Here is a 26,017-nt window from a genome sequence, read left to right on the forward strand (position 1 = left end):
ATGTGGTTGTGAATACATTGCAGTTCTTTTTTTTTATGAGAATTGTTTGTTGATATCTTTGATTATTTATCTATTGGGGAATGGTTACTAGTCTTTTTATGTGATATTAAACCTTATCAGAATAACTTGATACAAAGATTCCCAACCCCCTGAAATTTGAATACTTTCCTTCTTATCTTAAATGCATTAATGTTGACTATGCAAAAGTTTTTGTTTCAAGGAATTACAATTATCTATTTTATTTATATTTGCCTCTTTTGTTTGGTTAAGAAAACATAACCTTTACATGCCTGTAGGAGGTATAGGATCTGTTTCTCTTCTATTTTTTTAATTGTATGATCATTAATATTAAGACTGCATCTATTTTTTTCCTTTTTTCTTCTTTTTTTCCTTTGCCCCACCCTTTTTTCTCCTTTTTTACTGCATATCTATTTAAAAATGAATTTTGGAGTATGGTATAAAGTATTCGCCAAAGCCTAATTTCTGCCAGACTGTTTGCCAGTTTTTTCAGAATTTTATCAAATAAAGAGTTTTGTCCTAGGAAATTTATGTTTTCCATTTTGTTAGAAATTGGATTATTAAGGATGATTTTCTCTGAATCCTCCTTGTCTAAAATGTGGTCCTTCCATACCTCTGCTTGGTAGAAGTCCCTAATTTAATTTATCATATTCTGAATTTTGGGGTGAATAGGAGGAGAGAAAAGCAGGATGCAACATGTAAAAAAAAACTCAGAATGCAATATTTTCTCAATCAATAAATTCAGGGGAAAAACGGATTGATTTTACTGTTTGTACCCCTAATGTAGTTTTGTACCCCTAGCACAGGGTATGGCACATAGTAAGTGCTTAATCCATTTTTGTTGAATTGAAGGGAGAATCATAACTTAAGTCATCACTACCACCTTATTTTTTTTCCCAATCAGACCTTAAGATAAAATAAGAAATTGGTTTGGGTAAGACTTCCATATCTACTATAAATCAACGTACTTGACAGATTGCCAGGAATGTTCATTTGGTTTTTTTTTTTTTTTTTCTTTTTTTTCAGAATTCTAAGTCAAATGAATTCATTGCAGGGTCATTCATCCTACTTTTGTCTTTTCTAGTCTTTTTTTTTTTCTAAATGAAAAATGTACATTCTGCAAAATTTCATTATCCTAAGAGACACACATATATACATGTCAAATTTTTCTTTTTTATTTTTTTCTGGACAAAATATAGCTTCAAAATCAAATGCCACCTCCCTGTCAATGAGATCTTTTTAATGGGTCCTGTGCCCCACTGGAGGAGGAAACTTTTATTGGGGAAAATTCCACCAAAATCCCTATCACTGTAGATCAGCAACTGTTCTGCAATTTATAGTCTTAGAGATTTTTCTTGAACACAGATTAATTAATTTGACTGAGATCCCCCAGTCAGTATGTGACAGAGGGAAAAATCTAAATAGGCTGTCTATACCCACTATAGCACAATGTCTCCCTGTAGCTTTTTAAAAAAGCTAAATTACAACAGAAACTGATTTTTTCCTTTCCTTTTCTTTTTGTCACTAGTATTACCCCTTACAAAGTGAATGTGAATCAATATATTTCAAAATGACCGTTCTAAATAGAGCTGACCAATGCACAGAAAAACTTTTTTTTTTTACATCTGATGTTTTCAATTGGATCTTTAGATACCTCCATGACTCTTACTGTTATTTTAATGACTTATAATATGTAGATTCAAGGTACTAGGAAATAATGACATTCATAAACAGGCTTGGTGGCTTTGCAATGAAATAACATAATACATTATTTATATAAAGAGTTACTAGTCCATGTTGAGAGATACATGTTATGGACTAATGAGAGATAGACTTTAATCTAATAGATTTTATATGTGAATTTCACAAATCAAAAATATGGGTACTAATATGCCACCCAAATAAGGAGCATCCTACTTTTTTCCCTTGAAGTTAAAAAATCACAAGAAAGCCAATATCCGTGTCAGTCTATTGAAGGCATTCTTTGGAAGTCAGTAAGACCTACCTAAGAAACAAATGTGGATTCAGACAAACCAGCAGTGTGGATGTTGGCAGTAATAAACTTCTTAGTGTCCTAGATAACTCTTTAAGAACATAAATTAAAGAACTACTATAGTACTTGCATGAATGGAGGGCGTTCTCCACAGTGTTGAAATCATAACTCTGCCTCATTTTAAAAAAAAGGATTATGCTATTACACATTTATCTAATTAATGGCCCTAGGGAAATAAAGCTTAATCCCCCTTTTTCCCCTAAAAGAAGATATAATGTATACTTGTGAGAAAATAGTTCTGTACAGTTGTAGAGATTGGGAGAGGATAAGGAAAAGGGATAAGATTATGTTGATATTATGAAATGCTCATGAATTCTTATTTGTAATTATATATATATATGTCTAAGGTAATTGGGATTAAGTGATTTACCCAGGGTCACAGAGCCAGGAAGTGTTAAGTGTCTGAGTCCACATTTGAACTCAGGTCCTCCTGACTTCAGGGCTGGTGCTCTATCCACTGCACCACCCAGCTGCCCCTGTCTTTGTGGTTTTTAAGAAAACCACTCAGATTCCATCTTCAATGGGGAGGGCCCCAAGTGAAACTTAGTCATCATTGCACAGTGCAAAAGTGATTGGGTCCTAAGTGAGGATAAGAAAAATACCATACACTTTCAGCTAGTCCTTAAGCAAGGTAATGGAAGCTTAGATTGGCCAGGATGGGATCATTGAGGTATCCTGAAGTGAAGAAATGAAGGAATAAAAAGCAGGAGGTGAATATGCAATTTACTTTTGAGAAAGAAGCCACCGCAAGATTTGGTGGCTAGAGAGAGGTTTTATGTCTTGGTTCTTGAAAGGATAGGAGTACTCATCGCCCAGAATGCAAAGCTAAAAATCTTAGGATTAATTTTAACTCTTCACTCTCATACCCAGTCATTTACCAAGCCCTGTCAATCAGACATATCTCTCTTCTACCTTTTTCTTCTGTGGCCCCTATATCCCTCATGATCACCTTTCTGTACTATTGTGATGATCTTAGGAGATCTTTCTATCTTCTCTTTCTGTCTTTTTGTTTGTAGGGAGAAAGAGCCAGAAATAGTGAGTTGGGCACTGGCTTCAAATTTTACCTCAGATACTAGCTGAAACAAACCAATTTACTTCTCTGTGTCCCAGTTTCCTCGTCTGTAAAACAAGATGGTGGATACATATCTAAATTAAAAGAAGAAAGAAAGAAAATTATATTAAAAAATGCCTCCAAGATGGTGGAACTCAGTAATTTTTACGTACATTTCAACTTCAAATCTATGATCCTGTGACCTGTCACAGAATCTGACTTTAAACTCTAGCTCTTCCAATGTCTACCTGTCCAGTCTTGGGCAAAGTCTGTGGTTCTCAACTTTCTCATTCATAAAGTATGTATGATTGGAGAGGGGAGGAAAATAGCACTAGATTATTTCTAAAATCCTTTTCAGCTACAAAGTTCTGACCCTAAGCTTACTGCTAGCAGGTTACCTTCCTGCTAACTGGTGACATTTCTTCCCTTCTACTAAAAAATTTCTAGTGAATCCCTTTTACTCAGTTCAGATTTCTTTGTCTAACTTAAATGTTCTCTAGAAGCTGGAGTCATTGTGCCTTTTTGGTCTTACCTCATACTACTTCCCTCTGAGCCCCATATGCATTAGTCATAATGCTCTTTCTCCAGAACATACACATACCTCTCAAACTTTACTTAATCTTCCCTATGATGGAACTGTTCTACCTCCTTCTCCAGGGCATCTAGATGGTGCAGTGGATAGTGCAGTCATAAAGACTCATCTTCCTGAGTTCAAATCTGGTTTCAGACATTTATCAGCTGTGTAACCCCGGGCAAGTCCCTTCACCCTGTTTGCCTCAGTTTCCTCATCTGTAAAATGAATTGGAGAAGGAATTTGCAAACCATTCCAGTATCTTTACCAAGAAAACCCAAATCAGGTCATGAAGAGAAGATACAACAATGATTGGACAATAATAACACCTTTTATTGCAGGCACAATATTTGGCATACAGTGCCTACTTAATAAATATTGACTGCTTGATTGATTGTATTCTTATCAGTGCTGTAAATTCCAAAGGAAATGCCACAGCTTTCCTAAAGCTTCCTGCTGATCCCTCCTGTTGAAAAAGATTTTCCCCCTCTGATTCCAGGTAGGTATTTAGGCACTCATGTACTTATATATCATTGTATATTAGAATTATTTGTGTCTGTCTTTGTAATTAAACTATAAATAATAAGCAAAAGAAATGTATTTGTACTCCTGGTACTTAGCCCATAGAAAGTACTTAATAAATGCTAACCAATCAATTGATTGCTTCCTCATCTGTAAAATGGGGAAGATAATTCCTGTAGCACTTAATTCAAGAGGTTGTTGAGTGGATCTAATGAAAATAATGTATATAAATAATATAATAATATAAATAATGTATATAAATTACTTTGTGAATTTTAAAGTGCTATCTGAATGTCAACTTTGATTACATATCTCTAAATAAAAATGAACTTTTTCCTCAGCTAGTTTCAGGAGCTAATCATAAGTTTGCCTTTAGAGAGTTTATCAAAGTATATCACTGAAATGTGACTTGTGGTGAGAGACAGTGTGCTCTAATGGGAAGATCAATGGATTCAGAATTAGAAGAATGTGGGAATGAATCCCAACCAGTCCTGCTACTTGCTATTTGTGTGATCTCAGAAAAGTCACTTCATCCCCAAGTCTCAGTTTCCCCATTAATAAAATTCAAAGTGAATGTTAGAGTCTCTTATAATTTTATATTCTATGCTCCTCTCTCTTAGAGGAAAAAGGAAACTTTATAAATGACTTTTTCTTTTGTTTGTTTTTGAGGAAAGGGAGTGGTTAGAGTATTCATTTCTCAGGGCTGGAATTTTTTTTGCCCTTTTTGTCAGTTCTTTGATGTTTTCTGTTTAATCAGCTTCCTTCCCTTTAGTAGGAAATGCTCAATAAATGCTTGCTATTGATCATGTTGAGTTGAGGTTTTTCTTTGTGTAAGTGAAGATGCAAATACACTGCCCTTTGGGCCATGAGATGATTCTGAAGGAAAACCGATCCAAGGCGGCAGGATGTGGTGGCCAGAGAGCACTCTGCCTGAATCAGTGGACAGGGGTATTTACTAATTTGGTACAAATCTTTTTTTTTTCTCTTGCCCATAGTTTTCTAACTTGTAAAATAAGAGGACTGCGGTAATTAATTACTTTCATGGTCCATTGTTGGGATTTAAAGGAGTGTCACAGAAGAATTAGATGATATAGTCTCTGGGCTCTTTTATTTAGGGCTTTTAAGGGAAAGCATGTAGCTTAACTGAAGATAGCTGGTTGGGAGGAAGATAGAAGAAAGAGAAAGGCCAACAAAAGAAGGGCAACCCCCCAAATGAAGTAGCAGCTAACACATCCAAAATGAGGGCAGTATGATACCCCCTACTTATAAAGACACACACAAGGGCTAAGCTATCTCCAAAATGGACCACAACAGAAAGAACCCAACTAGGGATGTCAGCAAAAAGACATTAGGCCTTTATTAGGTCATGACATAGAAAGTCCTTGATGGTCTAGTGAGAGAAAGACTGCGCAGTAGACTTCATACATCATCACAACAATCCGTCACCTTTTTAACAAGTAGAACTCTTGGGTCTATCTTTATTTCATGCCTCGGGCACTTTTCCAAAAGGGCAAATTTCATGTGGATTCTACGTGGGGAGAAGACTTCTAGTAAACAGGAAACGTGTTATGCAAGTTCTTTAAAGTTTGAATCTACTCTGCTCAGGAATGTTGTATATATAAACAAAGTGTATAGTTTGTGGAGATGTTTCTGTAACAACTTTCCTTTTTATATTTGCTTGGTAAATACCCTTTCTGAAATCTAATTAACTTTAGCTAATAATTGAGAGCACACTGAGCTGGGGGCTCAAGAATGGTAACACAAGAAAACCCTAGTCCTTTAGGATTAGGGAGAAAGAAGCAGCCACTTTCTGGGGATTTAGTTATCCAAAGTGAGAAATGGAGCATAACTTTATCAAGTGTGCTACAATAGAATGGGAGATTTAAAGCTGGAAAAGACTTTAAGGGTCACTAATCCAATCAGTTCAGTTTACAAACAAGGAAACTATGACCTTAAAAGGATGAGTAATTTAGTCAAATAAACATTGGCAGTAAGGGGTAGAGCAAAGATCTCCAAATGTTGCTCTCTTTCCACTTTGCTACCTGCAATTATCAAGATAATGTCAAGTTGTAGATGGTCAGGAGTATAATGGAGTCGCTGTCAAGTGTGTCTGTTTGGTTTCCTACTTATGCTGTGACAGGTGGGAAGAAATCAAATAGTTAAGAAATTTTGAAAATTGCAGGGTTTTTATTTGTTTGTTTGTTTATTTTTGAGGCAATTGGAATTAAACGACTTGTACAGGGTCACACAGCTAGCAAGTATCCGAGACTAAATTTGAACTCAGATCCATTTGACTCCAAGGCTGGTGCTCCATTTACTGCACTGCCTAGCTACTCCAAAGTTTTCAGCATGAAAGTTCCTAGATGTAGAAAATTCCAAATATGACCGGTATGCAGAAAAGAATGAAGGCAGAAAGAATGGGGTGCCAGGTCAGGAGGAGTGTGGCTGGGATAGTGACAGCATGTAGAAAAGGACAAAGCCCCACAAAACTCTAGCTCAAAGGTCAGCAAACTACAGTCCCCTTGAAGGCCAAATACTGCCTACCACCTGTTTTTGTATTGCTTTTTGCATTTTTAAAATACTAAAACACATTATTTTAAAATGTAAACAGCATTCTTAGCTTGGACTAGATAAAGAACAGACTGAGGGCTGGATTTAACCTTTCTGGCCATGGTTTGCTTTCATTCACAGTTTGCTGCCTCCTGGCAGTTTTTCCAGAACACATGACTAAATCAGCTCTCCCATTGTTCTGACTGGAGTGTGCTCCTATTCCCCTCTAACCCCGTGGACCACCCCTGTAATTTTCCAAATCAAAACATCCCTTCCTCTCCATTGTTCCCTTATATTTTTTCTTTATTAGAATGAAAACTACTTGAAGGATAGAAACTCTTCACTTTTGCATTTGTATCCCCAGTTCTTAGTACGATACTTGTCACATAGTAAATGCTTCCTACATGCTTTTTCATTAATTTTTCAATCTTTCATAATTTTTCAATCATTCACTATAACACCTTCCTTTCTGTCTCTAGCTCCTTTAAGCCTGAAAGATATAGAGCTGAGGTGAGAGAATATCAACTAGCAAGTCCCACTCCCTGGGACTTGAAAGGAGAAATTCTTAATTAAGCCTTAGGATAATGGGATTGCCTTTGCCCTAGGGAAGACAAATCCCTCCCAGCCTCTCTGTGCTCTCCCATCCACAACTAATCATATTACATATGAAACAATCATATAATTTTATTTCAGCTAATAAGCACAAAGCTCAAGGCTAAATAAATTCACAGTGTACCAAGGATTTGATGTTTATCATCTCGAATGCCCCCTTCCCCAACTCTCCTTGCTGATATATTACCCAGCCCCCAAAATGCCTTATCCTCCCTGAAGTCTTCCCTGATCTCCTCAAGAGAAATGATCATTCTTCTATCTATCTATCTATCTGATAGTATAGATACACATATATATCGATAGATATAAATATACTACAAATAGATAGATATAGATTTATTTATATGTAGATATAAATAAATAGGTATAGATACATATATATCAATAGATATAAATATACTATATATGTATATATATATATCTTTCATGCACCTATCATACTCCATTTCCAGTTATGGTTCTTTGCATATATAATTTGTAAGCTCTATATAGGTAAACCAGTGTCTTATTTATCCTTATGTATCCCTAGAATCTAGAATGGTGCTCTATTTAGTAGATGCTAATAAATGCTTGTAGAATTGAATCAAATTTGTATATCTTCTTCTTTAATGATGATGTGGAAGGTCTCAAGACACTGTGAAGGCTAAACATGGGATCATAGAATTTTGACTTCAAAGAGACTTAGAGGATTCTATAAAAATAATAGCTTACATTTATATAGTGCCCATGAAGTGCCAGTCCTTGACTAAGCATTTTACAAATATTTCATTTGATCTTTATAAGGACACTTGGAAATAACTGCTTTTATTATTCCACAAGTTTTACCAGATTTCCAGGATGACCTAATCCTAGAAGGTAGAGGTCAGTCCATAAGCTCTAGAATGCCCCTTGAAACCAAGCATGGTTGACTAACACGAAGCTAAGTTATATTATCTCCATTGACTGGATAGAAAGAAGTTTAGCTCTCATCCCTGTTCTATTATTTAGGAGCTATGAGACTTCAGGGAAATTCTGTATTTTCTCTGAGTCCCAGTTTCTAGATGGGGAAATTGAGTGGTTGATTGATACTAACATATGTCCTTGTCAGTGATATAAATAGCAACAGAAGTCAACATTCTAAACATAATAAACATAAACAAAAACATTTTATTAAGTCGTTTCAAATGGTATATAGCATATGGGTGTATTTAGATCTCTATCAAAACCAGTGGAATGTAATGTGTTTTAAATTAGCATCAAATATATTCATCATTACATGAATAGCTGATAAGATCATGTGACTTGTGCATGGATTATAGGTTATGTTCATTTTGTTTTGCTATATTACAATTTTTAGGACTCCTGTGGGGCTGGTATGGCTTTATTATCTTTAAAAAAAATTTATGATATTTCTTTGAAGGCACACTTATTTAATATAGCAATGACTTCTTAAGAATTTTGTGGTCAATTTGTTGGATTCATTTTAAAAAATATTTACTTTCAAGCAAACATGGACTTTGTCCAACATTCTAACCCTGTCTAGTATGGTTATTCATCTTGGAAATAAGCAAGTCAGTGGCAGGGCTATTACTGCATTATTATCTCTAAAAAACTTCACTGGCCCTATCCAAATAGAGGTATCTTTTCATTATCCAAAGAATTGTTCAGAGTTAATGTCATTTTCAATTCTTGTGTACATTGTTGTGCTTATGCACTTTGTGTACATAAATAGAATATTTTTCAGACTAGTAGGAGTTTTTTTTAACCCTAAATAGAGACCTCCTTGTCCACCAAAGACAGAACCAATAAGTTGGCAAATGAAAACAATTGTTTTCAATTTGTTCCAATCTATCCCCATTTAGCTCATCTCCAGCCTAATGTGAGAACTAGGAGAAAATCCCAATAAAATAGGAGTGGAACCTTGTTACAATCCTTTCCCCTCTTCCTTTTCTCCTATCACCCAAATACCTTCTTTTATTCCTCCTTTACCCTGTTTTCTGCTAAAGTAGTCTTCTCTTCACCAAGGCTAATTAACCCCTTGATTTTTTCAAGTCATCCCATCCCTTCATCTCCAATAGATTGCACCCTCTACCATTCCAATTCTTTATTTTTAATCTTTCCCCATCTACCTACTCTTTTCCTACTGCCTGTGAAATGTGTCTCCCCAAACCCTGAAAAAACACTCATTTGATCCTTCAATCCCTGCTAATTATCATCCTCTATCTCTTTTGCTCTTTGTAACTAAACTCCTCACAAAGGCCATCTACTTATCTTTCTGCAAGACTTCCAATCTTGCATCTCCAACTACTTCACAGAGATCTCAAACTAGATGCCCAGGAGACATTATAAATTTAAAAAAATCCAAAACAGAAACCTTTATCTTCCTTGTAGACTCTCTCCCACTCCTACATTCCCTGTTACTATAGAGGTCAATAAACCTTTTAACAATACCTTTAGTTTTCAAACTGTGAGTCACCCTGGATTCCTCACTACCTCTCACCCCCATATCTAGTCTGTTGCTAAGACCTACAGATTTCACGTTTACAACATCTCACCAAATACTTCCTCTTCTCTCCTCAGACAATGTCACCTCTAATGCAAACTTCCATCACCTCACACCTGGATTACTATTGTATCATGCAGGTGGATCTGCCGGCCTTTAGAATCTTCCTAATGAAATCCATTCTCCATTAGTTGATATTCTCAAAGCATACATCCAACTTCCCACTCAATAAATTCCAATGACTTCCTATTGACTTTAGGAGCAAATACAAAATGCTGTTTGGCATTCAAAGCTGTTCTTAATCTAATCTCCTCCTATCTTTCTAATCTTTTTAAAGAAGACAGTACCTGGACATATACTCTTCTGCACTATTTACTATATACATGTACTTCTGGCTATTCCACTCCATCTCTCAGCCTTGGTCATTTTCTCTTGCTGTATACATTATGCTTGGAATTCTCTTTTTTCCTCTGTCCTGAGTACTAACTTCCATGGCTTTTTAAAAAATCTCAATTATAATTCTACCTTCTACCAGAAACCTTCTTCAATTCTAGTATTTGCTCTTAATCATTTCCTATTTATCCTGTTTATAGCTTATTTTGTGTATTTACTTGCACGTTGTCTTTATTCTTAAATTGTAAGCTCCTTGAAGTCAGAGGCTGTCTTTTGATTCTGTTTGTATTCCTAGAGCTTAGCATAGTGCCTGGCCCATAATAAATACTTAATAAATATTAATTGATTGATTACGGTGTTGCCATTTCCCATAATATCAAAGATATCCATATTCTGAAATATTTCCCAAAGTGTGAGGAATCTGTTTTTTTTTTTGAGACTTGTGACTCGCCTTCATTAAAATGTTTAATAGAGATTTTCTTATGCAAAGATATAAGAGATTGTGATATAAATAGGGAAGACACATGAATAGAATGAAATAAGCAGAACCTGTCAAACCATCTACAGAAGGAAGACTACAAATCCAAAGATAAAAAAAAGCAAATATGAAGGATATGTTGTCAAAATGACCAAGATTGGGTCAAATCGGAAATCTGAAAGTGCATCTCCTTCCCTCATCCATTATGAGGTCAAGGAACATAGTGGTTACTTGGATTTAGATGATGTTCTGGTTATTTTGGCTGATCTGATGTTTCTTTTCCCTCTTCATAAGTCTTTGATTCAAGGAATGGCCTGCTAGGTAGGAAAGGCAGCCTGATATATTTGGAAATAAAGATTATGTAAAAATAAAAGACTTAAAAATCTAAAAATAAAGAACGCTAGATTTGGTATCAACAAAGACTTTGGTTCAAATTCTGTCTCTGATACATATATGGAGTATGATCATGGACATATCATTTAATCTCTCTGAAAATCAGTTTCCCTCTATATAAAAATGGGGATAATAACTCTTGTAATACTCACTTCATAGGATTGTTATGAAGGTCAAATGAAGTTATGTGTATAAATCTCTTAGCAAATCTTAAAATGTTACATACACACTAATTGTTATGATTATTATGCAAGTGGAAATTAATAAACATTTATTAAGCCTCTTAACATGTTCTAGGCACTTTGCTAAGAATCAGAACCAGAATTGGAAAAATCCTTGCCTGTATATTTAATAATAATAACTGCTTAACTGCTTACATTTCTAGTAGGCTTGAAAGTTTACAAAGCAATTTCCTCACCAATTCTCAGTGGCTTATAGATGATCAAGAATGGCTCAAAGTGGGTAGTGTGCTCAATGATCAGAGTATTGAATCTGAAGACAAGAAGTTCTTCCTCTAATCCTGTCTCTCAAACTTCCTAGCTGTATGACCCCAGGCAAATCACTTTATATCTCTGATCCTCTGTTTCCTCATTTGTGAAATGGGGCTTAACTGCTTTCTCACAGGGTTGTTGTTAAGTAGTTTGTTACCTTTTACATGCTATATAATTCATTATGAAATTACATATTAATATTATACATTAATATTAATATTTAATGCTATTATCTATATTTATTATCTATAATTATTCCTTTTCCATCCTTTAGGTGGGGTAGTCTGATGGATGAGAGTACCAGCCAAGGAATAATGGAAGGTGTAAGTGGAAATCCTCCTTCTAAAATGTGCTGCCTCCTTGACCCCAGGTGGGTCATGAGTCGCTCAGATTCTGTTCCCTCATTTGCCCAATGAGGATAATAACAGCCCTCGTTTGTAGGATTGTTGTGCAGAACAAATCAGATGACATGTCAAGCTAATGAGCCATGTATGTGCTAATTATTGTTAATATAATTATAGGTTTAAGGATTTAGCCACAGATTCCCTATACTGCACCTGTTCCAGGTGGGATTGGCAAACACACTGCCCACCTCACTCTTCCATCCCCCGCACTTACTCTTAACTCAGAGCCACTCCCTTGGGAGTAATTTCTTTTTTTAGTTCCAAGCTCTTACCTGGCCAAGTGAATCAGGCATAGGGAGAGCCTGGGTGATACTGGGACAATAGGCAACAGACATTCATTGATAGTGACCATATGTGACTTTTGAGTTTGTGGAGTTTATTAGCACTAGGTCTTTCTTCCTAGTTACTGACAACTTAGAAATACTGCTTCAAAGGTAGAGGCAAAGGATGTGATCGTAAGGGGAGTAGCTGTGGCCAGAATCTGGTTACTGGGTAAGGAAAAAAAATGTACATGATAGCTTTGTTGTATATTTGGAGGGAATAATAAGTTGTTCATGGTAGATCTGTAGTTTCATGGGCAATCATCTTTCATATTTTACTATGTTATGGAAATGTTTGTCTTGTTATCTGAATTGAAAAGGAAATAAATGATAATAATAATAAAGAATTTGGTTTCTAGGGAGATGATACAAAGGGGTAAGGATAAAGATGAATTAAATTAACTCAAGTACCTTGCATTTAGATCAGTGGTATTACCTTTCTTGAACACTGCCTTCCAAAAGTAGTAATGTATTTCCCTGAAGCATGAATGATATCTGGATAGTGACCTGCAACTTTGATGTCATTAAGAACAGAAAAGAAATTCATACATACATAGAATTAGTTTAGAGAATCATCACAGAATGCTATGGTAGGTGGGATCAAGAATACTAAATTTTAAGTCAGACCATTTGGCTTCCAATTCTGCTTTGCCATTTATCATTAGGTAAATCCCTCTCTGAACCTCAATTTTCTGCTTTATAAAGTGATGGGATTGGTATAAAAAGGTGTTTTTAGCCTGACAACTGCATATCAGTATCATTAGTTTCCTTTGTATCCTCATTCATTTTATTTATGCATTAAAAACAATTACTAAGTGAAGGGGTGAATGAATGAGTTTCACCAGATTACCCAAGGGGTTCATGACACACACATTCAAAAGGTTAAGAATCCTTGACCTAGATGACCTGGAAGGTCTCTTCCAGTTCTACATCCATGATCCTGTGACCTAGTAACTCTGATTATTCATTGCGTTAATTCATAGTTAAAAGGTAGCTAGGTGATTCCGAGGAGAGAGTGCTGGGCTGGAGTGAGGAAGCTTCATCTTTCTAAATCAAAATCTCACTTCAGATATTTACTAGCTGTAAGTCACTTAACATTGTTTGTCTCAGTTTCCTCATCTGTAAAAATGAGCTGGAGAAGGAAGTGGCAGAATCTTTGCCAAGAAAACCCTAAAATGGGGTCACAAAGAGTTGGACATGACTGAACAACAACAAAACATTTTAAGTATGTTATTTTGTACTTGCACATTAATACAAACATTTTAAAATAACATTAAACACATTATTCATTGTTGTTGAGTCATATCAGATTTTTTGTGATTCCATTTGAGATTTTTGAGGCAAAGACACTACAATTTCAAAGTATCCTTTACATGGATTTACTCTATCAGTTCTAAACATGGGAGGCAACTAGACATGATGGAATAGAGATTTGGGTTGGTAGACAAAAAGAACAGGATTTGAATTCCATATTTAGTGCTTTGTGGCCTTGGGGAAAAAATGATGTAAGCTTTCAGTTCTCACTGTATATTTGGGATATGATATTTGCCCTGCTTTTTCATGAAAGTTGTGAAAGAAATTTTATTAAATGTGTAAATGCAGACTATTATTTTCCAATATCTTTTTAAAAACATTATTTAGTAATTTATTTTCCCCCCAGTGAAATGTAAAAAATTCAACATTCACTTTTAAAACTTCCAAATTTTCTTCCTTCCTTCCTTCACACACTTCCCTCATTGAAAAGGCAAGCAATTTGCAATAGGTTATACATGCGCGGTCATGCAGGATATTTCCATATTAATCATATTATGAAAGAAAATATAGACAAAAATCTCCCCAAAAAATAAAATAAAAAATGTTATGCTTCAAGCAATATTCAGACACCATCAGTTCTTTCTCTAGAGATGGGTAGCATTTTTCATCCTAAATTCTTCAGAGTTGTCTTGGATTATTGTATTGCTAAGAATAACTGTCATTCACAGCTGATCATCTTGCAACATCGCTGTTTCTTTGTACACAGTACATTTCATCTTGCTTCAGCTCATGCAAGTCTTTCCAGGTTTTTCTTAGAGCACTCTGCTCATCATTTCTTATAGTACAATGGTTTTCCATCAAAATCACATACCACAATTTATTCAGCCATTCTTCAATTGATGGGCATCCCTTCAATTTCCAATTCTTTGCAACCAGAAAAGAGTTACTATATTTTGTACATATATGTTCTTTTCCTTTTTGTTTTTTATCTCCTTTTAGATACAGACCTTATGATGATATTACTAAGCCAAAGAGCATATAGGGTTTTATAGTCCTTTTAGCATAGCTCTAAATTTCTCTACAAAATGGTTGAATCAGATCAAAAAACAAAATGAGATAATGTCTCATTTCCCTCATATCTCCTTCAATATTTGTCTTTTTCTTTTTCTCTCCTATTTATCAATCTAATAGGTATAAGATAATACCTCAGAATTGTTTTGATCTGCATTTTTCTAATCAGTAGTGAATTAGAATATTTTTTCATAGGGTTATAGATTTCTTTGGTTACTTAATCTGAAAACTTCATATCTTTTAATCATTTATCAGTGGGAGGGATGGCTTTTTTTTTTTTTAATAAATTTGACTCAGTTCTCTATATGTTTGAGAAATGGAGCTTTATCAGAGAAATTTTCTTCTAAATTTTCTTCAGCTACTACTGCTAACTCTATTTCCCTTTATCCTATTCCCCTTTATTTCTATATTAACCAATATCCACCCTCATTTGTTCTCTCTCCTTTTAGCCTGTCCCTCTTCAAGTCTTTTATTTCTAATCATCCCTCCCCTAATCTACTCTCCCTTCTATAATTCCTCTCCCTTTTCATATCCCCATCCCTCATATTTTCTTGCAGAAAACATATTCAAGATTTCTATACCCAATTAAATGTTTCTGATATTCCCTCTTTAAGCCAGTTCTGATTAAGGTAAGGTTCATTCATTCCCCCTCATTTCCCCATCTCCTCAACTGTAAATGCTTTTTCTTGCCTCTTTTATATGAGATAATTTACCTCATTCTATCTTTGCCTTTCCTTTTCTCCTAATGCATCTCTCTTTCTCACCCCTTAATTTTTTTTAAAGATATCATCCCTTCACATTCAACTCATACCTGTGCCCTCTGTCTATATATACTCCTTCTAACTATTCTAATAATGAGAGATAATGAGAAAAATTATGAGTTACAAGTATCATCTTCCCATGTAGGAATGTAAGCAATTTAACCTAATAATTTATGAATCTCTTATAATTTTCCTTTCCTATCTTTTTTTTTTTTTGTGTTTCTTTTGAATCTTATGTCTGCAAGTAAAATTTTCTATTCAACTCTAGTCTTTTGATCAAGAATGCTTGAAAGCCCTCTATTTCATTAAATATCCACTTTTCCTATAAAGGATTATAATATACAGTTTTTCTAGGTAGGTCATTCTTGGTTTTAACCCTAGCTCTTTTGGAAGTCATCAATTCAAATTTAACCTCTTATTAGCTGTGTTACTTAACCTTTGTCTCAGTTTTCTCAAATGCAAAAATTAGAGAAATAATAGCATTTACTCTCCAAGATTGTTGTGACAATCAAATGTATAAAGATTTATCTGCCTGGCATATAGTAGGCACTTGATTAATATCTATTTCCTTTTTCCTCTTCTTCCTATATTCTAGAGATATCTATGTCTAAAACACACCAATCTACCTTATGAACTTGACAGAAGAAACAGAGATTGTTTTGTCTTGTTAAAAAACAAAAATGCAAAAAAACCCAAATATTGATTCTGTTTATTCCTTTTGAAAAATAGGTCTTACTTATTTTTAAAATAAATTTTATTACCACCTTTTGTTTTTATATTACTTACATTTTCTCTTAAACTGTCCCTTCCCTACACTCTTCAGAGAGTCATTCAGTACGACCAAAAAAGTGTGTACCTCATCTTTTTATTTTATTTTATTTTTTGCTGAGGTAATTGGGGTTAAGTGACTTGCCAAGGGTCACACAGCTAAGAAGTGTTAAGTGTCTGATGTCAGATTTGAACTCAGATCCTCCCAACTTTAAGGCTGGTGTTCTATCCACTGAACCACCTAGCTGCCCCACCTCATCTTGCTATTAGGATATTTAGAAACCCTGCTTTCACCCTTCCGAACCTTTTGTGCAAAGAAACTCAGGATTGTTTATAGACATAATTGCTTCCCATGAACATAAAACAGATTGTTTCTCTTATGACCTAACAATTGCATAGATTCAAAATGTATTATTTCAAGAAAATATTTATCAGCCCACTTCCCAGAATTCTTTGCTTCTACAAGAAATCTAGCAACAGCAGCCTCTATCATTCTTATTACTCATCAGGGACTCAGCATTGATGTGTTTTCCTGGTTGTCATACTTGGATTATTTAAACAAATTTGCTCTTTTCCATAAACAAATTTGGTCTCTAGGGGAAACTCAGACTTACTGAAGAGCTGTCTTAGAATAGGGGAACAGTGTAATGTAGGAATGATCTGAAATATGGCTTAATTTTGACAAAATTAGGAAACCTAAGGAAATATCACTTGAAGGGTTTATCCTATTGATCAGGCAGCATTTTTGTTCTCCTACAGAGCATCATACATACCTACAAATCTTATTGGTTTAAATAGCATTAACCAAGTATTTTCCCCCTTCAAGGCTCTCTTTGAAGTTATTGGAAGTCTTATCTGTGTTAGGTCTCCTTTGTCTCATGGCAGGGATCCATCCACTGGGAAATCAAAGAAATCACCTGAGTGCTAAAATTCACATTCTTTGGGAATCAGGAATAAACTTAACAGTACTTCGTAGAACTGAGTAACTGGGCAGCAAAGAGGCCAATATGGAAGCTTCACTCATGGAGGGATCTATTGGCTTTGAGATGGTATGTAACTAAATCAATTTTGGTGATCAGCCCAAAGATTACTGTTCTCAACCAGTCACCGCTGCAAAAATCAATTTCAAAGAACAGATTTTCTTAAATAAAACTCCAGGAAACAAACCATAAAGATAGATATTCTTGATCTTTATATATATTATAAAGCATTGTCAGTGCCAACTAGGATTTTCAGTATCTTTTATTTAAACATTGCTCCAGTATCTCCCTTTTTTTCCTCTTAATTTAGGCTTTTCCTCTATTTTCTCTTTACCATCTTTGAAGCCTACTGCCTAGAACCATCTCTCATCTCTAATTCCATCTAGTCTAGTTTCTCTCTCTCTCTCTCTCTCTCTCTCTCTCTCTCTCTCTCTCTCTCTCTCTCTCTCTCTCTGTGTGTGTGTGTGTGTGATTCTCTGGGACTCTCTCTGGGTCTCTTTCTGTCTCTGTATTTGTCTCTCCCTTTCCTTCTTGTGCTAATTTCTGGGCCAATGTCTTCAACTCCAATCTTCTTTTCCAGAAGGCCATTCCATTTTCTGTTCTGGAACTTTTTGCCAGTGCCTAAGGTTCCAAATCAGAGTCAAGTTTTGATATTCCCACCTTATTTTTATTTTTGACTGATGCTTTCTTTCTATCCTGTCTCCCTTATTTGTGCAATGTCTATACTAAAGCTCAGTAGCCTAAATTTAAATTTCTCCTGTTGGGTTAGAAAAACTCAGAATAAGCCAAGTTTTATTTTCTTTTAAAATGATGAGTAATATTAAATCAAGCTTTTTTTTAAAATTAAAGCTTTTTATTTGCAAAACATAAAGGTAATTTTTAAACATTGACCCTTGCAAAACCTTCTGTTCCAAATTTTCCTCTCCTTTCCCCCCATCCCTCCCCTAGATGGCAGGTAATCCAATACATGTTAAATATTTAAAAATATATGTTAAATCATATATATACATATATACACACATATTTTTACATTTATCTTGCTGCACAAGAAAAATCAAATCAAGAAGAAAAAAAAACTGAGAAAGAAAACAAAATTCAAGTGAACAACAACAGAAAGAGTAAAAATGCTATGTTGTAGTCCATACTCAGCTCCAATGGTCCTCTCTCTAGCTGTAGATGGCTCTCTTCATCACTGAACAATTGGAACTGATTTGAATCATCTCATTCTTGGAAAGAGCCACGTCCATCAGAATTGATCATTGTATAGTCTTCTTGTTGCCGTGTACAATGATCTCCTGGTCCTGCTCATTTCACTCAGCATCAGTTTATGTAAGTCTCTCCAGGCCTTTCTGAAATCATCCTGCTGGTCATCTCTTACAGAACAATAATATTCCATAATATTCATATAACACAATTTATTCAGCCATTCTCCAATTGATGGGCATCCACTCAGTTTCTAGTTTCTGGCCACTACAAACAGGGCTGCCACAAACATTTTGGCACATACAGGTCTCTTTCCCTTCTTTAGTATCTCTTTAGGATATAAGCCCAATAGAAACATTGCTGGATCAAAGGGTATGCACAGTTTGATAACTTTTTGAGCATAGTTACAGATGGCTCTCCAAAATGGTTGGATCCATTCACAATTTTACCAACAATGTATCAGTGTCCCAGTTTTCCCACATTCCCTCCAACACTGGTCATCATTATTTCCTGTCATCTTAGCCAATCTGACAGGTGTGTAGTGATATTTCAAAGTTGTCTTAATTTGCATTTCTCTGATCAATAGTGATTTGGAACACTCTTTCATATGACTAGAAATAGTTTCAATTTCTTCATCTGAAAATTATCTGTTCATATCCTTTGACCATTTATCAATTGGAGAATGGCTTGAATTCTTATAAATGGAATTTCTCTTTGTATCTCTTGCTGTTGGATTTTGTTAGTGATATATATCTATATCAATATCTATATCTATATCCATATCTATAGATATATATATATAAAACCAACAATATAATATGTGGATATAATATATAATATATAAAAATCTATACACATATACATACAAATATGCACATATGCATACCTTTGTATGTACTTATAATATAAATAAACCTACACACATATACCTTTGTATGTATCTATAATATAATACCTACACATCTACACATATATGATATATACATATATGGTATATAAACATATACATATCTCTACATACATATATAATATACACATATACACATACATACATACATATATATATATATATATATACCTACACATATAATATAAACACATACACACACATACACACACACACACACACACATTTACATATCGTGTCTTACAGAACCTAGCTTGGAATTAGACCCAAGTTCAAATCCAGCCTCAGATATGTCCTAGCTGAATGAATCTGGGCAAGTCGCTTAATTCTGATTGCCTCAAAGGGGGTGAGTGAAGAGTCACCCTTGTGAATAAAGAGGAATTACTTGTCATTCATTTTGCCATGTCATTAACTGTCTTTGTATTGATGTGAAGTATTTTTCTAGCTGGCCAATAAAGGTTATTATTAGGACCAGTGGATCATTTTTGACTAAGTGATGATGCACAAAATTCTTAAGCTTTCTGGGAGCTCGTTTGTGAGGGGGAGCCCTGGGAGATACATTAGTTTTGGGGGTAATTTCACTTCCATCAGGTTTTGAAGTGGAATTTCCAGTACTTTATAGCATCTAATGGGTGCTTTTCATAGACAAAGCACAGTAAAGATTATTGCCTTCTCACAACCTTCCCCTTTCTGGTGTCAGGGGTTGGAAAACTGCAGTTCCCTCTCCCACAAAAGGGGTCTGGCCAGCATTTTAGGCAGCCCAGGAAGGGGCTAGGGAAGAGAAGGGAGGGAGGGCAGCTCTGGACAGTTCTCCAGAAAAAAACTGGGTGATTTTTGGCCCAGCTACCACTCATTGATTTTCTAATTCTGAGTAAACGCTTCCTTAGCACATACCCGAATTGGGAGGAGGAAACAGCAATGGCTACAACTATGTGGGGATGGGGGTACGTGGTAAAAAGCAATGAATACATTCTTTCTTTTCACCTTCATTGGATTCACCACACATTTCCCTTCCCTTGTAAGGAATGTTTATGCCTCACATCTATGATCCAAGAACTTAAAGACAACCATCCAGCTTATAAACTAACTAGTTTCTTGCAAAATAAAAGAAATTGTGTCAGCACGTCAGAAATTAGGATAAAAAAAATAACTTTCATAGAACTTAAATGTTCTCCCTTGTAACAATAGGTACTTCCAGAGAGGAAAAGGAGCTAATTCAAAACCAACTGAGTATAATGGGAAAACCATTGGATCTGGAATCAGGAAAACTGAGATTCAAAATCTGTCCCTGATATTATGTGACCTTGTCAATCAATCAATCAAATAGTCAACCAACAACTCTTTATTTAGTGTCTGCCATGTGTAATAGTGCCTAGCACTGTGCTAGGGTTACAAAAACAAAAATAAAACATTATCCGCCCTTAAAGAGCCTATATACTTTGGAGATGAAAGGAGGGGAACAACAATGTATCTATAAATATATATGGGAAATATACAAAATAAATGCAAGACAGTTTTGGTAAAGAGAATACCAGGAGCTGATAAAGAACAGGAAAGTTTTCATGGGGAAAGTGGGACTTAAATTGAATCTTGAAGCAAGCAGGAATGAGGGGCAGGTAGTGCAAATGCCTTGTGGGAGATAGAATATACTGTTTAAGGCACAGGAAAAAGGGCAGTTTGGCTGTACTAAAGCACAAAAGAAAGGAGATCATGGAAAAAGCTAGAAAATATAAATTGGAAGCAAGTCACAAATGGTTTAAATCCCAAATAGAGAAATATCTTAGAAATAAAAGGGAGAAAATTGTTTTGAGGAAAATTACATTAGAAATTGTGGAAAATGGAATGTCAACGAAAATTTCTGAACAAATCTCAGCTTTTATCTGTGAAATGAGGGGTTTGAACTAAATATTCTTTGAGGTCTCTTTTAATTATAATAAATCACATGATCCAATAATAACTAAACTAAGATTTCATTCTAAGTTAGGGCCTTCCATTGTCAGTGAAACATTAAGAAAAAGTTATACTCAGAGGGAAGACATTAGAACCATTAAGAAGTTGGGAAATAAAAAACAATGGAATATGATCCACCATAGAGCGTGAAAACACTCTTCTTGGCAACACAACTTAAACACAAATTGAAACATCTCTGAAGTATGACTTTCCACTCATTAACATGACAAAGAGAAAAGAGATGGAAATGGTAAATGCTGAAAGGGAAAAAGCATTTGTACCAGGGAATTAAAACTGGTGAAACCATCTTTCTTTGATTGAGATTCCAAATAGGAGCTGAGGGGATATTTTCACTATTTTTTATCTTTTTATATGATATATCCTTCTTTCTAACTTGTATTTAACAAGATAATAAGAATTTGTAATCAGTGTTCTTATTTTACATATTTCACAATTAGTCCACTTCCATGGGAGTCTTCTTTGCAACAAAAAATATTAGATCAATAAATGACTTTTGATAGCATATATGATACTCCATGCACATGGTTCCCCTACTTCTCTAATGGTGACTGAAAAAAAATCAGTATTTCATTATTTTTTCTCCAGGACCAAACTCCACTACCATAATAATCTGAATTGGCTGCTTTTTAGTTTACACCCTTATAATTGTGCACATTGTTCTTCTGATTCTGCATACTTTGTGTTGTATCAATTCATATAAAGCAATAATATTACATTAATTCACGTACACAGTTTATTCATCCATTCTTCAACTGGTTGGTACTTGTTTTATTTTTGTTTTATTTTGTTTCTCCATTTTTTTCCTAACACAAATATTGCTACTATTAATTTTGTGGTATACATCAGATCCTTTTTTCTATCTTTAACTTTTTTTGGGTAAACTGTCCAATAGTTAAATAATGAATTAGTATTTTAGTGACTTTCTGCCTATAGTTTTAAATTCTTTTCCAAAGTAGTTGAACTGATTCATGTTTCTGCCTATAGTGTACTATTGTATCAAATTTTCCATAGTCCCTCCAGCATTCACCATTTCTATCTTCTTTTCTCTCTGCCAAGTTAATGATAGAAAGTGACACTTCAGAGCTGTTTTAATTTTTGTCATTAGTTTAGGGAGTATTGTCATCTTTCTTACTGAATTTGGAGCATTTTGCTCCACATTTGTCTGTATCTCCTTTGTAAGAATCACTTATGGAAAAACTTATCCTGAAGTACAGCAGTTTTTGAGTAAGAAACAAACTTGAGAGGTTTGGTATACTTTGGAGGGAAAAAAATCACAAATTCTTTACAACTAATATATAGAATTTCAGTATAGAACATTTCAGGCTCCTCCCCTCCCATCCCTTCTCTTACTAATTCTTTTGTCCCATCAGGATCATAAAACATCAATCTCAAATCTCAGTGAAGGTGTAGTTTTAAAGCAAACATTTTATAGAATCTTTTTGTGATTTTTTTTTTTTGGTGGTGATGGTTGTTAGTCAGGGGTCACAATTAAAATGAATTGCTTTTTAAAAAAAAATCTAGGTTTCCATATAAGAGACTGTATTTAAATCTAACACAATAAAGGGAGTTGTCAGGCAATGATTCAGCTGGATAGAATCTGAACTCCCTTTCTGGGTAGGAAATCTGAGGGATTGTGTTTTTATTGGACTCACATTCATACAAGGTAATACTCATTATGAGTTATGCCATATCAATGCCTATCAGGGACTGTGACCACTGAGGCCGGAAACAACAAGGTCACTTGTTCACAATCCCCAGCAGCAAGCTTTCGATACCACTCCCAAACTGTGCTTCCTGGTTCTCAATCTCTCTCTGTCTCTGTCTCTCTTTTTGTCTCTCTGTTTCTATCTCACTCTCTCTGTCTCTGTGTGTTTCTCCCTCTGTTTCTCTATCTCCATCTCTCTCTTTCTCTGTCTTTCTGTCTGTCTGTCTCTCTCTTTTTGTCTCTCTATTTCTGTCTCATTCTCTCTGTCTCTATGTGTTTCTCCTTCTGTTTCTCTATCTCCATCTCTCTTTGTCTCTTTCTGTCTGTCTTTGTTTCTGTCTCTGTCTTTCTGGCTCTCAGTCTCTCTCTGTCTCTGTCTCTGTCTTTCTCTTCCCTTCCCTACTGTAGCACTAAGCAAAGCAGCCCATAGCTTCCATTTTTAGCTCATTTGGTATCCCTGGGGAACTGGCCACACTGGAGTGAATCACATAGAGAAGGCCCTGGAAACCATTTGGCTTGAGAGCAGAGGGACCACAAGTAGAAAGTACAGCATTCACTCAGGAGATCTGAAATGATTATCTAGAGGTTTCCATTAGCCATAAGTACTCAGGTTTCCCTATGCTTTACTTTATAATGAGTCTCTACTTGTCTCTAAGGCCACTTGACTCATAGGAACAAAGAAACAAATATAGTTCAACCAGTTCTTTCATTTAGAAACCTGGTGGGGAGGGGAGAGGAGGGACTTAATTTCTGTAGGTTTACATGAAAAGGGATGCAGTTCTCAAAATGAGTGATTTGGAAATAACTATTGCGCCTTTTCTTTGTAGAATTTTCAAATCCCAATTGCTAGAAGCACTGTTTGGCTGAGGTTCATCTGGCACTAGGGTATGGGAGGAAGAAAATTTCATTCCCACACCTCTTTGAACAATAGCCAGAGTAACGGTTAATACGTGTAATAATAGTTTATAAAATGCTTTAAGGGTACAGACTAGAGTTGTATTTTTACTGGTTTAGGATACTCCTTGGTGAGGAAACGCCCACTGTCAATGTAGATTGTTACCATCCTGGAAAATTGCTTGCAGCACTTACAAGTTAGATGATTTGAGTAGGGTTATACAGCCAATGTATCAAGGACAGGGCTTGAACTCAGGAATTCTAGTTTCTTAGAGTAGCTCTTTATCCTTCATCCCTGCACTAGCCTTATACCTTCCTACCTCACCAAGGGGAAGCTTACTGCCCTTCTTTTAGGTCCAAAAAAGGAGTCTTTCTTGCTCCCTACAATCATCTCCTTATAACACCAAAAATGAAATTCAAAAAACCAAAAAGCTAATGAAAGGAGAAATCTGGAACAGTAGAGAAATGAGGATGGACATGAAGATCTTTGACTATTATATCCCATGGAGAATCTCATATAATCGATAAAGACCTGACTTCTTGTACTTGTGCTTCGTCTGATCAGAAGAATGGTCACATTGAATTTTCTCAATCTTTTTAATGTTATAATTTATTCTTTTTGATGCATAATCGATTCACATCTTTTGGTTTGAGGTGCCAAAGAGGAACCTAAGAGTTGATTGAAGACTAGAGCTCAGGAGAAAGATTATATAGATCTAAGAAAGATGAAGAGCATGAAAATGTCTGTTCTTTCCATTCCACTGTCCATTCAGTTATCAAACCGATCTTCTGAAAGATTAGCTTTCTGTATGTCACTCTGTTAGTAAAGTACAGCAATTCCTCTTTATCTGCAGGATCAGATAAAGCACCCTGTTTGTTTGCCTTTTAAAGCCTTTCAATACCTAGCCCCTTCCTATATTTCCAATCTTCTTAGGCTTTACTCCCTTCGTGTATTCTTTGATCAGTGACACTGGCTTCATCTCCCAACTCTGGGCATTTTTACTGGTTGTCCTCTGTATCTGCAATTTTCCCATTCTTCATTTTCATATCCTAGCTTCCCTATCTTCCTTCAAGTTCCAGCTAAAATCCTATCTTTGATCTTTTTAGAAGAATCTCCCCATCCCCCTTAATGCTTTTGTTTTCCCTCAGTGGTTATCTCCTTTGTATCCTGTATGTATCACGTTTGTATAGAGTTGTTTACATATTTTCTCTCTTAGACTGTGAACTTTTAATAGCTGGAACTATTTTTTGCCTTTCTCTACCTCTCCAAAGTTTAGAGTACTTCCTGGCACACAGCAGGCATTTAATAAATAATTATTGATTTGACTCAAATTGGAATCAACAGGAAAGAGATGATAATTGATCCCTTGGGAGCTGATGAAATCATAAAGGGAGAGAGTATAGGAAAAAAAGGAAAAAAAGTTCTGGACAGCGTCTTGGGAGATATTCATATGATCCAGATGAACCAAATTTGCATTCAAGAAACATTTATTAAGAACCTCCCATTTGCCAGGCACTGTGTTAAGCACAAATTAGAAAAAGAAAACTCGTCATTGACCTCAAAAGACTTACAATCTAATGAGGGTGGTGGCAGAAGATACGTAAAAGGAAATTGGAAAGAGGGGTGAAGAGAAAAGGATGGAAAAATAAGGGGAAGGTGTGGGGGAGAGCAACATCTTGCTTCATTGAGTTTAAACCCAGCAGAATTGCAGGTATCAACTGGAAAATAATTTGGGAAGTCTAGATCTCTGCTTTTTATAAAGGAAAGTTTGGGGAGGAATTAACTTGAACCCTCCAATCAGAGGAGAGAAAGCTGATGGAGTTGAGAAGGTTCTAAGTATCCAAGAGTAAGTTAAGCAGAAACAATGAAAACAGGATTGATCAGACAGAAAGGAAAACCAGAAAAACTATCAAAGACTGCCATTTTTTTTTCAGTGAAATACAATGTGAAGATCTCAATTAAGAGGGTAAGGAATGCTTTGGGAAGCTTGAGAATGGATGAGAAAGTTCAGGATAACTGTTGTGGTGAGTAGGAAAGTAAATCTATTGGAGAGGGGTCAAAAGATTGCTGTGTTATAGTGAGGGTTCCATTAAGATTATTTATCATGAATTTGCAATGGACTCAATTACCAAAGTTTGGGAACTTTTCCCAGTTCCATTCAACA

Source organism: Antechinus flavipes, chromosome 3 (genome assembly GCF_016432865.1).
Source record: "Antechinus flavipes isolate AdamAnt ecotype Samford, QLD, Australia chromosome 3, AdamAnt_v2, whole genome shotgun sequence".
NCBI classification, from domain to species: domain Eukaryota; kingdom Metazoa; phylum Chordata; class Mammalia; order Dasyuromorphia; family Dasyuridae; genus Antechinus; species Antechinus flavipes.